Raw genomic sequence first — 17,120 nt, 5'->3', positions numbered from 1 at the left:
GACAACTGTTTCAAGTGAGCAAACTTCTAAGGCAATCTTGCCACAGGGTCCTAAATCTTCAAAAGCTTCACTCTGCAAGCCTACTGGTAGTGAGTTTCTTTGTACCCTTCTTTGAGTGTCGTCTTTCTCGATTAATTTTTAGATAGTTTTCATTCTATCATTAATTCACTAGTTTAAGAAGAGATAGACGAAATGGTTTTGAAACCACTAACCAGCGAACTCATGGTGTTGCAGATGATATTAAAGTTTCTGATAAGCCTCCTGCCACTGTCATTGGTAATGGTGTACCCATGCCACGGCCAACGACTAGAAACAAGGGTGTTAATAACGACAAGGACATCAATGAGACAAATGTAACCCAAGATGAATCCAAGACAAAAATGGCGTCCCGTGGTGGCCAACCAAATTCAAGTGAGCATGTGGCTGATGACCCAAGCAATCTTTGGCAGTTGGAACAAGAGCTATCATGTTCTAGAGGTTATCTATATATTCCCTTTAATGTTAACCATGTTGCTTTGGGCCACTTAAATATTCTACTAATAATGTGATGGTTTATTAGGCCAAATTAAGCATCCTGATGTGACAAAGTCATCAAATATTAATACTGAGCATGCACAATCTTCGTTGCTTCCATTTTCTACTCCTTCAGATTCGGCAGCTTCTGTTCTTGAGACTGACCAAGCTTTGAATATTAGTGGAGTGCAAGAGATAGTTGAGATGATGAAATTAGAGGGTTCTGAGACTTCTTTATTGGAAGAGGCACTCAAGACTCACCCACAGCTGCATCTGTCTACAAATGATCGAAGCACCCAAATGCTGTGCATATCCTATAGGGTATTGATTGATATACTCCACATTCTAACCACCAGAACACCTTTCACAATCACTGAGGCAGACAAAAGGTTGTTGGAAGAGAAATTAAAGGATGCTCGTTTTGTTGGTTTCGATAAGGACTGGCTTGAATCTATCAAGACTAAGGTTTTTAATAGTGATGTATCTGATTTTGACGGCATCCAAGAAATTATAATGGGTTTGGACAGTGATCTCAAGGCCAATGAGGCGATGCTTGCGGCTACTCGAAATCAAGAGGTTAAGGCAGCTCGAGTGGCCGAAATGGCTCAAAAGGACCTGGAAGCTGCGTTACAAGAGCATGCAAATGTGATGGCAAATCATACTCAACGTTTGAAGGCCCGACAAGAGATTCTAGCAAGGCAAAACCAATACTGGGAAATGATTGCTGCTAAAAATAAACATTTTGGATTCTAGCCTGGATTTCTTTTCCTTGCTTCATGTCTTTTTTTTTTTTTTTTTTGGTTTATTAAAAGATGTGCACTTCATCTATTTATATCAAACTCTGCAATGTTGAGGGTGTTTAGAGATGCTTTTGGATTTCACTAAAATTACAGGTGTGACCAGGAACTTGTACTTTTATTTTCATGCTTTGTGTTTGTTGTTTTTGAGTGATTAAAAGATGTTCACTTCATGTATTTGTTATCACGACTCACGAGACTGCTCCCCATGTGGAAAAATGTTTGCAAAACATATTGACATTTTTATGTTTGAGTGGATGGAACTGAATGCAGTTGATAATATCCTTCTTTACTGATTTCTTCTGGCACAAAGACGGTCAATGTTCAATATATATTAATTTATTTAATTTTAAATATTAAGTTATTGAATAATAATAATAATTCAAACACAAAACAAAGATCTGTTGTACTTGCTGTAAAACAGAGCATGGTGAGATCAATGTGTGGTGTCCTCTGTTTGACCTTTTTATGATAAAGCAAATTACAAAGTTCTTATCAAATTACCTCTTTTTAATTCTGAATTAATGAATTCATTCGTTCTAATGTTTTACGCTATCTGTGTCTTTCCCCTGTTGTTGTTGGATAATGAAAACGGCATCGTACATGTAAGTGACGCAAAATTACCTTTCATATGCGATCGAGGCCTTAACGTCATGCGAGAATTTTGCTTGTAATAAATAATTGTTTTTGAAAATAATGATGATGATAAGATTTCTCTGTTTTCTTTTTGGAATTTTAATTCGTCGCATAAAACCAGATCAACTACGTATACACAAATGGGGAGCAAAAAAAATTTAGGCCATTTTTTAAAACGAGTTCTTCAGTATCTTTTCCAAAATCTTCATTGGTGACAAAAACATTTATAACATTTACAAGATGGATTCTACACAATAATGCAGACACTAAGATCATCCATATCCACTTGCCTTGCTTTCTTTGGAAGACAATATCTCACGTTCACATTAATTTCAGCTTTTAGAATTTGCAAACGGGAGAACTTGGTATCATCAAACACTTTAGAATTTCTCTCTTTCCATGTGTATATAATGAGCCCCTGTTATGCTTATAATTAAGAATGTAATAAAACATGGCATTTGAGATGCTAATATCAAATATACTTTACTTACAGATTGATTCTTTTCAAAGCAGGCATTTTCTCTTCAAGGGCTGCCAATGGTCCCACATTTTCTTAATTTCTCTTTACCACCAAAGGCTTATGTATTTCCAAGGTGATATTTCCAAAACGGTATGGCCTGGAGAAAATGAATTGCCCAAAACTGCACAAATATCACCTTTGCATCTATATATTTTTATAAACTACTCTTTTAATCCTATTTATAAGTCATTTCTAACATGTTTCATAAACTAATAAAAATCTTAAGTTTCATTAACTCTCATTTAAAATTTAATAACTTTCTAATTTTAACCCTATTTAATATGCATTACACCCCTTGAGAACAAAGTCAATATAATAATAAAAAAAGGATAAAGCTATACATTTATATGAAAAATCTCTCTCTTTACTCTATAAATATGACCAAAAAACTTTTTTTCTCTCAGCCTTATAAATAGAATTAAAGGAGAATTAAAACTCTAACAAACCACATTATTGGGAAGCATTATGAAAAACACCATTCATATTTGAGATTTTGCGTGAGATATCCATGTCCCTAACACGCCAAAGAGTTTCTCTAACAGTCACTTTGTTAGAAACAGGGGAGCATAATTAAGGGTATCTATGTCATTTGGAAAGTTCACGGGTAGATTGATTTTTTTTTTTTTGAAAAAAGAATTATCAATTGAAAAAAGAATTATCAAAACAGGGACTATAAAGTTAACACTCCTACCAAACATTGAGTTCACTGCGAAAAATGACAAGAGATGAAAAAACAATTTTTATCTTTGAGTAAAGATAAATCATTAATAATAACAATTTTTTTTTGGGGGGAAAGGTCAACTTATCCTATGTAGTCAGAACAACCGTGCACACACAAATAAGTCATTTCTCATAAAACTTTTTTCTCTTTTTTAATACTAGTTGAATTGATTTTCTATTAAATACTCATTCATTCCTTTTTTTTCCAATGAAGAATAACCAAGAAAGAAGTCCAAGTGTTATAAAAAGTAATGCTTCATAACAAGACATCCCCAAAAGTGAGATTATTTTTCTTTTATGTATATAGATTGCTACATAGCCTCGGACCATCCCTTCACCATCACCGAGGCAGACAAGATGATGTTGGCAGAACATTTGAAGGATGCTTATCTTTTGGGTTTTGATAAGGACTCCATTGAGTATATAAATAGCAAGGGCCTGTTTGGTTCAATTACATATATCTTCTAGGGGTGTTCAAGGCCGGCCCGTCCCGGTCAGCCCGTTCTGGTCCCGGTCTTATTGGGACGGGACGGATCCGTCCCGAAATTTTTCAGGACGGGACAAACCGGGACGGGACAAAAAAGGGACTGGGACGGGACAGGACACGGGACGGGGTCGTCCCGTCCCTGTTCCTTTTTTTTAAAATTTTTTTAATTTTTTAATTTTTTTTATATAATATCATTTTTTTCATATTTTTTTAAGATTTGAGACTATTGTATGGAGCTATGGATATATTTATTTAGAGTTTTTACATTTGTTAATGATTTGAGATTATTGATGATTAGAATTTTTAGCAAGTTTTTATTGTGTTAAAAGCTTTTGTTTAGAGTTTTTAATGACTATTATATGTCATATTTTGAGCTTTTGTTTAAGAGTGCCCAAACAAATAAAAAAGATGTTTTTATAAGATTTAAGCTAAAAAAAATATAATTAAAAAAATAGATTTTTAAAAAATTAAAAAAAATAAAAAAATTTTAAAAAAATAATTTCGGGACGTCCAGGTCTCGTCCCGGATCTGTCCTGTCCCGACCGGGACCGGGACAACCCCGGGACGGGTCGGGACACGGGACAGAAAATCTGTCCCGTTACTGTTTATCGGGATGGAACCAGGACGGGCCTGTCCTGGTCCCGATCCGTCCCGTGAACACCCCTAATATCTTCTATTATGCAATACAATGAGGTGCAATGCAATCCTCATTACCAGCAGAATGTTTAGTATGATATTGGAGATGTGTAAAAGAAAAATTAATTTTTATACTAAATTATATATGTAAACAAATAAAAGACCAAAATATCATCATCCAACCAAAAAAAAAAAAGTTTGCCTTCTCCTTTTGTATTTCTTCAACAACAACAAATAAAATGACAAGGGAAGCATGCCATGACATTAATTTCAATATACAATCAAAATTCATGAAGCACAAGTTTGGCCACAAACTATACGGATTTGGAGCCAATTTTTTGGAAGTAACTAACTAAAACATAAATAATGACAAATCAAACATGGAACTAACTATACAAATCTGGAATCAATTTTTTGGGCCTTTGGCAAAATCAAAACTATTGGTCCTCCTCTTCATACATCCTCTTCAATTGCTTGGTGTTGAGATCGAACTTCAAAAGTGAAAGCCTTGGGATACGATTGTGAGGAGTCATGATTGGGAGATGCAGCTTTTTGGCGTTGGAGGAACAGGCTCCATTGGCATTGAAGAAGATGGTGGAGGCAAAGGAAGGAGGTGGTGGGGCGTCGAAGATGATGCCGGCGACAATGGGGATGAATGAGATAGAGGTGGGGGAAGAAGAAGTCAAAGGAAAAAGAAGATGAGTGGAGGGATTGAGGGTATTTTGTGTCTTTTTACATTAGTCATGGTGGGTAAATAAGACTTTTTAAAACATGCAATGGGCTGGTAATGAGTATTCATAGGGGGAAGTATGAATGGGGATTACCAAATTTTTGGTAATCATCATTACTATGATAAAACCTTATTATCATACTAAAAAGTAACGAAACATCATTCTCTTAAAAAGGTAATCCCCATTATAATCATTGGCCTACGATGGGATTGAAGCAAACAGGTCCTAAGATTTTTTATTCTGAGCAAATTTGAAGTTAATAGCATCCAAAATGTTCTAAAGGGTTTAGACAATGATATTAATTAAGAGCAACGAGGTAATGGTTCAAGCTATTCATGATGAGGAGGTAGAGGATGCAAAAGTGGTCAAAGTGGCCCAATAGGAGCATGCCAACTTTACGGCTCAACATAGGCATTTTGGATTTTAGCAACTATTTGTGTGCTTCATGCTGTCCTTTTTCATTTTCACAAAAAGACTTATTATTGGTATAGACTATGCAACGAGTAATAATTAGATGCAATTTGGTGGTCCCCCCCCCCCCCCCCCCAACAAAAAAAAAACAGAGAGAGAGAATGCTCCTAAGTCATGCATAAAGACTTGTTTGATAAAAATATTATTGTTGTTTCTGAACACAGATCGCTTGACCATACGTAATCTTTCAGCAAAACAAAATCAACATGATGAGCTACGCTTTGTTCTCGCACGAAGCACAATACATTTAAGTGGATAACGATGTTTCTTCTATGGTTAGTATTACCGATCTCTGAAGACTCCACAACAACCATAAAGCTATGACTCTGTTTTTAAGGATGTTATTTCTGAGATGCCAAAAATGACGTTTCCTTTTATTGTCTTATTTTAATAACCTTTCGTTGTCATGTTCTTGTCGTCTCAAAAATGATGTTTTCATTGTCCCATTTGAATAACTTTTTTCCAGTGGGAGGAATCGACGTCATTTTTGACGTTATTTTGTAATCTTTTGGCTCAGGTGAAGACAGACATATAAGCATCTTGATTGCCAACATTTTCACTTATGAGTAACAAGTAGAAAAATCATAATCCTTTAGACAGATGATTACTTTAAACATGGCCATATTTATTGTATTTCATAATCCTTATTTCGGTATCGTGTTAGATCATCAAATAAACCATATGATTCTAATACGTTTAACGAGAAAATCTGTGAAGTTATATATGGATAATATTTGACTCATGAATGACTTAATTGATTTTTTCCTCAATCCTCGGACAAGGGCAATTATTATTACGATCATCATCATCATCATCGTCCAAACACAAAATAAAGCTCTGTTTTACTTGCTCTAAAACAGAGCATGGTGGGGTCAATCTGTAATGTTCGAAACTGATTGGGAGGTTTCTTCAAAACTCATTATTTACAAAGCATATTTGAGATTTGGTGCAACATATGGGACTCTAGCTAGGCCAAAAGAATATAAATCAGACAAAAATAGTAGAAAGAAGGCATTATAATCCGCATGAAAAGGAATTAACTTTGGCAGTGTTCTTGATTGGAATTAATAAAGCATCGTATAAGTAAGGAAAAAATTTAGACCGTTCATGTGAGATCTGTGATCCAAAACTAGGAATAATGGATCTTGGGAATTCAGATAGAGAAAGGTTTTATCTGCATCATGCTAACATTGACAGCTTGTAACATAGAATAAGTTTTAACAAGCATGAAATAAAATCTAAACAATTCGGCTATGCCATTAGGCATTCCAGAGAAGATGAAGCTACAGGGTAAAAGCACAGAAGAGAAAGAAAGAAAGCAAAAAGGGAAAAAAAAAAAAAAAAGAAGGAAGAAACGTAGCCTGTTTTAGTTACCCAGAAATTTCAGAAGTAAATACAAGAAATCCAAGAAAGAAGAGAGTAATTCTGAAATTAAATACTACAAATGAAAATGAAAAGGGTTATAGGAAGGCATATAGCAGCAACGCTTCATTCTCGATTCAGACCCTTTGTGGTGAGAGTCATTGGCTAGTTCAGAAATATTTGGAGGAAAAAAGTAAAAAATAATTGTATACATCAACCAAAAAATATAAGAATCATCATTTTTAAAAAAATTTAAAATACATTTTCTGGGACAATAATGGCAGGATTTAAAATTGTAAGCACATAACAATTATTTGGTGCTCTTCCAGTCGCAAATATAAGACTCATTTTATAGTAGTGTAATTTATACTAAAAATTAGGTCTTATATTTAGGATCAGATGAGTATTATTTTTAGATGAAACTGAAACCATGTAGGTAAGGCCTAAAGATAATGTGTCTGAATAAGTGAGTGGGTGGGATTGAGAGGGAATTATTAGTCAGAGAGGGCTGGTTAAAAAAAAAAAAGTCAGAGAGGAAAAGTTATTAGTTATATATATAATATATATATATATATATATATATATTTGTAACTCAGAAGTTTTCTATCTTTTATGTTCTTCAGGTTCTTACCTGTTCAATCAGAACGGTAGATGTAATGATTTTTTTTATAATATTAGTTTGCCTCTCTTTGGAAAGAAAAAAAAAAGAAGGAGAAAAGAAAAACCACCTATAGAAAGAAACTTGGGAACTTACTGAACAAGCAAAGAATAAACGATAATAAATATTATTTTATGATTCGGAGGTAATCATAATTACAAATGACTAAAGTTTAAGGGGGTCAAAAATCACATCCCGTTGCAATAAAAAAATTATTAAAAATAACTTTAATTAAACTATCAATTAAAAAATTGATAAACGCAAATTCCTTTTGAAAAAGAATGCAACATGCGATGGCCAATTTACTTTTTCTTTTTCCTGACCCAAAAAAAAAAACTTTTTCTTTTTCTTTTTCTTTTAAATTTCTACTTTAACCATAATTTGTTGGAATACGTTAATTATACATAAATATATTAAAAATTTTCTTTAATAGCATACATAAAACGGATGCTTATTATTATTGTTGTTGTTATCATCTCTTAAAGACATATATATCATGAAAATGCCACAATTTTAATTTTAAAAACACATTTTTCACTTTAAACATCGACAATTGAAATGGATCTTATATTACAAGTGATTGTGGGCAAGATTACACATATGGAAGTCAATAAAGCGGTGTCACATGACAAAAAGACATCAATCCTATACACAAAATGACATCATTGATTTTATCGGCCTGTTTTCATGTAAAATTTGTTTGTTCATCTTCCCCATATTTTCAAAATTATATTGAAATTTATTTTCTGATGATTCTGTAAATACAAATACTAGTCGCATTGTTACCAACCAAATGGGCATTTAGGCCAATAATAGAATTGAAGAAGAAATAGAGAAAAGATTCATGATAAAATATTTTCATTAGAAAGGTGTTTGGACTAGTGTCATATGATTAAATTTTGAACAACATTGTGATCATGAAGTTAAAGTACCCTAATGAATGAAATTGATAAAAACACATTTTGTGATCCTAGGAGACCTCGATAGAATCTTGAAACATGAATACTAATCATCAATTTTTAATTCTATGACTTTTTTAAAAAAAAATAAGAATTAAGAATATTCTGAATTATAGTAGAAGAGTAAAACATGTATCATGTGATCCCAAAAATATACTATAAATATTTTTACGTCAAACCTAAATATGGTGTTCTAAACTTTGTGCATTGTGAAGAGTTTTTTTTCCTTCATAAAATTATATGGGTATGATGAAATTTTGTTCTTTTTATTCATCCTTATATTAATTCTAATATTAATCAAAATGCGCACACACACATCATGTGATTAAAAAATAACATAAATAGAAGACTTGTATTGTAATGACCCCAAGAATTATTTGAGAACTCTTAAATTAAACCATAATTGATTAATGGATGATGCAAGTCAGTAAAATAAAATAAAAAAAGAAGAAGAAGAGAGAGAAGAAACAACGAATATAGTCGAAAGTAACAGTAACAGTAGTAATAATAACAACAATATTATTAGATTTGCATATTTCATATCTATATTTAAATTTTTGGATTAAATACAAAAAGAGAAGTTGGGTGCATTCTATTGTAGTGAATAAATATTTATTTATTAATTAAAAATAATAAATTTGAATTAAAAAAGGAAGTGAAAAAAGAGATATGGGAAATTAAATACTAAACAGTATTAATATCTCATTATTATATTTGAGTTTAAATCTAAAAGAGCCTTGCTTCTTGTTCCTCTCAAGTCTCCAGTGTGTGAAGGAAATAATTTATTTGTCATCTTTATCACTCAAAATTACCATACTACCCTTAAATAAACATAATATCGTTAATATTTTATTAGATTGAGGGAAAACTAATTTGAAGATCCCTGTACTTTCCATCAATTTTGAATTAGGTCCTCATGCATTTTTTTTTCTTTTCATTGGGTCCTCAAACTTTTTCCCGTTAAATCCTTTGGTCCTTGCCGTTTCGGTTACGAATAAGTGATACGCGTTTGAAAGGTCTCCCTCACCATCTAGCTTGACCCTGTCTGGAGTTTCTTAATGCTTGAACTGTACTTTGCCCAGGCAACACATGACCGATCACCCCTAAGAGATTGTTAACAACACCCCCACCCTCTTCAGTTCATGCAACTGCAACTTGACCCTTTTGCTCATAGCCGAACTTAATTAGAGTACGCACACAAGAAAAGAGTGTTTACTGATTTTATAGGGAAAGCACAAAAAAAAAAAAGGTTAAGAAGCCTACGTGAGCTTTTTAAATATATATTATTATAATTGCTATTGGACAATCAAAAGCAAGCTTAGGTCCACCATTGAGTACTTTCTCATTATATGCAGATTAATGATTTAATGAAAATTACAGATTCCACAGTCATATAATATTATATATATAGTGAAGATTCAGGGAAATATTAATTGATTCTTGAAGGTGTGGGAGATTGCAATAATATTCAGATCTTTAGTGGTAGCCTCGTGTTGATGGTGAGTAGTTCACTTTACTCTGTTTTTCAATTACTAAAACAGGGGAGGTTCTCCTAATTCACATATCATGCATAGATAATAACTATTTAATGGTATGTCACTTTTATTTCACATAAGTCGAAGTTGGGTCTTTTTTCTGTCCCACCATAAGTAGAAGGGTTGAGGTGCAGTCCCGAAAGAGGACGGAGGTGTTCTCAGCAAACTCTTGTGGGTGCCTCGTTGTGGGAAATGTTTCAAGCATGCATCACTAAATCAAATTTTTTTTTTTTATACATGAAAGGTAAAAACGAAAAGAAACAAAGGCAAAACAACGACCCATTCTGTGTTAACCTCTAGCATGAGCATGTCTAAGAGTTCCCTACTATCTGAAGCCCATAGGGACAGCTTAGATCTTGTTTGCCCAGGTTATCAGTTTAGGCATTCCTCTCTCTATTGATTAGAACAATCTCCATACTCTAGTGACACTGAAGGTTGTCTTTAATCTCATACCGATACATAGTCGATATTTGTAACGGTGTTAATAACTATTTAATGGCAAGGACCCAGGGACTTGATGGGGAAAAGTTTAGGGGCCCAATAAAAGGGGGGAAAAACTCGAAGACATAATTCAAAACTGATGAAGATTATAAGGATCTCCAAATTAATTTTTCCCTAGATTAATAAAAACTTTAGTACTTTAAGTTTGTTTTCATTTTGATTTTGGTCACTTAAGGTTTTTTTTAATTTATAACATTAATCTCTATTAGAAATTTTTAAAAGAGCAAAGATTGTATTAGGCTATTTTATTTCAGATGTATTACTCCCTCTTTCTTTCCCCAGGAGGTCGGTGATCCTGGGTAGAGGAAAAGAAGTTTCTAGAGGATCTCATCTGATCCCACTCTCAACACTGAAATTGCCTGCTTCCTTTCCTCTGGTTCTTCCGCCTTGCTGACAATGTGCCCCTCTAGTTGGCTTGATATTGCTAAAAGGGTGTGTTTTGAAACACCAACCTGGTTCTCCCCTCTTTGTTTTGGTGATTTGGAAGTGAGACGAGGCCCACGCAAAGCTTCAAATTTTTATTCATATATGATTTCCTGGGTATATTTAGAGATCTTCCTCCTACTTTGTTTTTAGAATGCTGTTATTTTTCTTAATGTAGTAGAGTGCCCCCCTCAAAGTTCTTTCTCCATTCAGGTATGTGTATGGATTGGGAAATCTAGTTGGTGTTAGAGTTTAGCTTTATCAAGTTTTGATGACTAAATATAGTTGAATTATAAATATAATGTATGTGGTTCGGGGCTGTAATTTTAAGAGGAACATCTTTTTTTTTTTTTAACTTGCCAAATTAAATGCACATTAGGTGTGTGATAAAATGTTTGAAAGCTGAGTTGAAAGCAAGATATTGGTATTGAATGAAATATTGAGACTTTTGTGAAACTACTTTGACGCTTGAACTTGAATGATATGTTGTTGTTGAATGGCAGAGTATGATGTTTATTGATAGGTTGAAAGTTGTCAAGAAATCTAATTTATTTGGTTTTGGGGGTTAACAAGAATGCTTAAATTTGATTGGTTAGCAATTTGAGATGATGACGATTGGTGTTTGTGGAATTGTGTAGGAAAGAAATTTGGTTAAATTAAGAGTGTTCTAATTGAAAACTTGGTAAAAAGAAAAATTAATGTTGGAAAGAACACGACTTGGAAACTTCGATAGTTAAGTTTGTTTATTCTTATGTTAACCCAGGAATGTCTATGTAGGGCTTGATTGTACTTGCTAAGTTGTTGAAGAATGTTAATAAATGACTTAAGTAACATAAGTTTAACCTATAAAGTTAGGATATTGTTTGTGAGGTATTGGATGCGCTTCTTTTTTTTTTTTTGGTATAACATAGTTTGGTTTTATAAACAATAGCTTTGATTTAAGAATCGAATTGTGAGTGTATGGATATATTAAGTGTTGGTATAATTATGCGAAGTGACTTACAAAACTTGAAATAATGTTTGGATATGGTAAAAGTTAAGGAAAACCTTGTTAGGGAAAAGAAAATCCTGTTAACTGCCATATTGTGAATATTTCATAAAAAGTTATAGTTGGAATAATAATGACATTATTTGGAATATTAGATATGAAGGAGTAAATATAATTCAGAAGCTAATTAATAGGAGTAAACTGTATATTGAGAGTATTGCAGGTATGTAAATAGCATCCCATAAACATTACTTGATATTTATGGTTTCAGTTGCGCTTGATATTTATGGCTTTGGCTACACTTGTTTCATGGTTTCAGCTACGCTTGTATTGGTGCATCCTGGTTAACATAGAGCTCGCTTGATATTCCTGAGCATCGTTTTTGTGCTTGCATTTCTGGCTTCAGCCACTCTTGTTAGTTACTTGCCCTCATGGACTATGTGTCTATGTTTGTTGCTAGTTCTGTTGAAGTCCTCAATCGAAAATAGTTTTTCACATTGTTACGTGATTAGATTTCATGCATAAGTTGTTTTAATGTTTAGTAAATTTCAAATTTTATCTACTAAAAATCATTTATATATTTTCTTTTATATATTTTACTAGCTTATCGAAGATTTATAAATAACAGTTAATCATTTATTGTAGAAAACAATATGTATTTAATTTTTGCACTGCTTTATCTTATTCTCAATAATGGTACATTATTCATCGGAAAAAAAAAATTTCAGCCTTAGAGAGCATCGCCGACCTTAATGATAGAGGCGTTCATTGCTAATCAAAGCTTGTAAATTTATTGAGTACACCTACTAATTCACGTAAATTTAAATTTACATCTATTTCTATTTTTATGATTTAAATGCTCTGTGTAGTTTATATGCAAATTCCTATCCTCGTTTGTTATTTTGGAATGTATGTTTATGTGTGAATACAATAAATATTTTTATATGGTTGATTTAGTGATAATAACATTATTAAGCGGGTAATTATTTATTTGCTCTAAGGCTTAAGGAAGGTGAGTTCTCTCATATTCTATGCTGGTCATTCCTTAACTTTCGGGGTGTCGCATGTATCATATGGCCTATATTTATATATATATATATATATATATATTATTATCACTTTGAATAACATGCTTCCGTTTAAATAATTAGTTTAATTTGTCTCGTCTCTCTTGCCATATACTACATATGATTCTTTATTATATCATTAAAATTCTAAAACTTAAACTTTTTGTGATCATTTGCTTGGCAGATCGATTCTGTGTCCTTGTCATTCCGCGAGAAAATTTTTCATTTTCTCTTCATTATTTTGTTCCTCTTCAAATTACGGAAAAAAAACTACAACATTGAAATCCCTACAAAAAGGCAAGGATTTATTTTTGACTGTCTTTTTTATTGTGTTATAATTTCATAATTTTGTCTTTTAATAGATAATAGCTAGTTTTGCACTTTGAGCTAATTATAGTGAATACCTTTGATGCTACCAAATAGTAAGACGCACTGCAAGTGTATGGGTCATAAAACTAGAAAGTGGCAAATCAAGGTTCATCCCATAGAAAACTCAATTAATTAGTAATTAGACAATAAAAATATTCTTTTTGTTTATATAAGTTGAGAAAATCAGGATTTAATAAAATTGAGTGAAAAGAAATTAAAATAAAACAATAGAACAAATTAATTTGGCAGTCCTTGTAATTTCACTCAATTTTGAATCAAGTGCCCGTAGTTTTTTTCTTTTTTATCCCCTCCTTATTGTTTGCCCAGTTATCTGCTTTGATCCTTCTGCATAGATGCCGTTAGTTTGGGCTGACATGGCGCTGAATAATGCTTGAGTAAGCACAAAGCACATCATCTTCGTCACCGGCACCACCTCCTTCCCCAGCTTCTCTCTCCCTTCTCCACACAGTCTCTTCAAAGCAACACCGTGATCTCTCTCTCTCTCTTATAGTTCATGTATTCTTTCTTTATTCTTTTTTTTTTTTGTGTGGCCAGAATGTACTCTTTCTTTATTCGCAATCATCGTCTTTAGTAGAAGCTTTGCTTTGAGTTTCAGATTCAGTAATTCCTTCTCGCATATGTAATGGTATCCTCTTCCTCCCTAATTGTTACCACCTCCCATGGCGACGGGAGTAACAGAGCTTGAGCCAACGAGAGTAAGCCAGCTTCACTTAGATCATGGTGCTCGGCTGGCTCTCGCGAAATGGCTACGGCTCTTGCGGTGACGTGGAGATTTCCAAAACGTTCCTTTTGCAGATCCAATGACCGGACGGCGTGGGGTCGGGGAAGGAGAAGTGTCTGCTCTTTTGGGATATATTAACGCTTGACTAGATCGGTCCCGGCGGTAAGACAAACAGAACATGGTCGCACCTAGTGAAGGCTGCGTGCACTTTCAACTCCACCAATAATTCTCAGCTTAGAAGAAGAAGCCATAGAAGTTCTTTCAAGCTCCTCCATTGTCTCTGGGCAACGTGTTCTGGCGATTTAAATAACGATGATACGAAATCAAACTCCCAGAACAAGTTCTGACATTGCGTTCTTCTCTAATCCAAAAAGTATCGTCATTCTTCTGACATAGTGACCACCACTGTAGTACCTTTAGCTTAGCATGAATGGACGAGCTATGATAGCCTAAGTAGCAACATCATTCTATAACACGAGCTTTGTGGGGAAGGAAGAGAGAGAAGTTCAGGGAGGAGGTGGCGTGGGTGAGGAAGATGGTATGCTTAGTCAAATATTATTTAGCGCTATGTTAGCCCCTAGTCAACCCAAACTAACGGCATCTATAACACAAGGACCAAAGCAGATAACTGAGTAAACAACAAGGAGGGAATAAAAAGAAAAAAAACTATAAGGACCTAATTCAAAATTGAATAAAATTACAAGGACTGTCAAATTAATTTTCTTATACAAAGCTTTTTCAAATTAACTAGAGCAAATATTAAAAAGAACAACCTAGAGTCACCAATCCCTTACTAGTTTCTTAAATCTTGTTTCACTAAATTGATTAGTTGTAATGTCAATTTTGTTAATCTAGAGTATAATTAGATGTAAGTGCTTGTCGGTCCACTTATAACTCTCTTAAATTAATTAATTAATCTCTCACACAATTACCTAAGACTTAAGAGGCTGAACAATTCGATCTCACTTATCAACAATTATACGAAGCAATTAGGTATATTTCTATCCTAATCATAATTAGATTATCATCCAATCTCATATTACTTAATCTAAGAGCTTAATTAAAATCTCCTTTGTCAAGAAAAACTTTAATTCTCAATTTCACAATTAATGGTGGCCAATCATCAAATGGACAATGAAGAACAAGATTAAGTAACCAAAATTTAACACTAAACATCCTCAATTCGGTGAAAACAAAGCTCAATTCACTAGCAAGTTTATAGTTTCTCTAGGCTGTAAAAAAAAATTACCTACACATGATTTTAAACATAATCATCTCAGCAACAATTATTCCAGATTGAAAATCATGAAAAGAAAGAAAGATTGGAAGCAAAACACTGTTTGAAGCCCCTATCACAGCTCCTCTGCTCAAAACCAGTCGACTCCTAACTCTAATGAAGAAGACGATCCCAATGATTCTCCTCTCCTCCCAGAACTAGTTCAACAGCATCTCTCCTTCCTTGCTTTTGATTGGCGTGAGAAATCCAAAAACTGAACAGTGCTCTATCGCCTCTCCTCCTCTATCCCCATTGACTCAGAACCAGTGCCGTCCTGTCCGCAGAGCCGGTCGGCATTTCTCCTCAGGTCCAGCGAAGAAGAAGATCACCCCCACAGTTCCGGCGGCCTTCCTTCCTTTCAAACCAGAACCAGCTGCCAGAACAGTGCGGCCTCCCTTCCTGCCCCGCCGAATCCATTAACAATCCATTTAGAACAGTTTATAAATAGTTTTTTAATAATAATTTATAGAATATAAAACAAGTATGTGAGAAGAGTTTTGTCTCAACTTTTTACAGAAATTTCCACTTCTCTGCAAAACGGGACCTAGGCCTAGGTTGATGAGTCTTCCTTCAAGACCTTTCAGCTCGTTGATCTCAAACGGTGTCGTCCCCATCTCCACGATCAGCACGTGCTCCTCATGATCCCTTCAAGAATTTCCTAAACGGTGCGTTGATGCTTGCTGGAAGAAGGAGAAGAAAGTAAAACAAATAAAATGAAAAGCTAAAATGAAAAGGAAGATAAAATAAAAGGAAAGGAACTAAACTATAAAAAATTAAAATAAGATAAGATAAAATCAACTAAATCTTAAACCTAATATTAATTATTTTTATTTATTTCAACTAAGATATTTATAATAAATCTCCCAAATAATGCTTAAAATCAAATCTTCTGATTTTTTTTACTTTTCAAAAATCACTCAAAATATTCTCTAAATATATTAAAAATAGAGAGTTATCAATCTTGCAATAATTATGAGATTGACCTTTTTTTTTTTAATGGTCAGACGTAAATATGACGTTCTAAATTTGGCGTATTAAGAAAAGTTTTTGAACTATATATAAGAATGATCAAATTTTCTCAAAATTTTTTCGTTTTATTCCTCCTTATATTATGGAAGAAGGAGAAGAAAATAAAACAAATAAAAAGAAAAGCTAAAATGAAAAGGAAGATAAAATAAAAGGAAAGGAACTAAACTATAAAAAATTGAAATAAGATAAGATAAAATCAACTAAATCTTAAACCTAATATTAATTATTTTTATTTATTTCAACTAAGATATTTATAATAAATCTCCCAAATAATGCTTAAAATCAAATCTTCTGATTTTTTTTACTTTTCAAAAATCACTCAAAATATTCTCTAAATATATTAAAAATAGAGAGTTATCAATCTTGCAATAATTATGAGATTGACCTTTTTTTTTAACGGTCAGACGTAAATATGACGTTCTAAATTTGGCGTATTAAGAAAAGTTTTTTGAACTATATATAAGAATGATCAAATTTTCTCAAAATTTTTTCGTTTTATTCCTCCTTATATTAATTCTACAATGATTATTTTATGTTCCAGAATACGTATAATCAAATCAAATTGAACATATAATCAAATTAATTAAATTATTAATTTGAGCATATAATCTCATATGTTCAAGTTACCTTTTCCTTTTATGTTTCAAAGTATCCCAAGTATTCTATTGGCAGGGGGGGAGTATCCCAAGTATTCTCCCTT

Source organism: Neltuma alba, unplaced genomic scaffold (assembly GCF_004799145.2).
Source record: "Neltuma alba isolate B1F8T4 unplaced genomic scaffold, ASM479914v2 tig00002282_pilon, whole genome shotgun sequence".
Taxonomy (NCBI): domain Eukaryota; kingdom Viridiplantae; phylum Streptophyta; class Magnoliopsida; order Fabales; family Fabaceae; genus Neltuma; species Neltuma alba.
The sequence above is the reverse complement of the archived record's forward strand: the minus strand, read 5'-3'. Positions refer to the sequence as shown.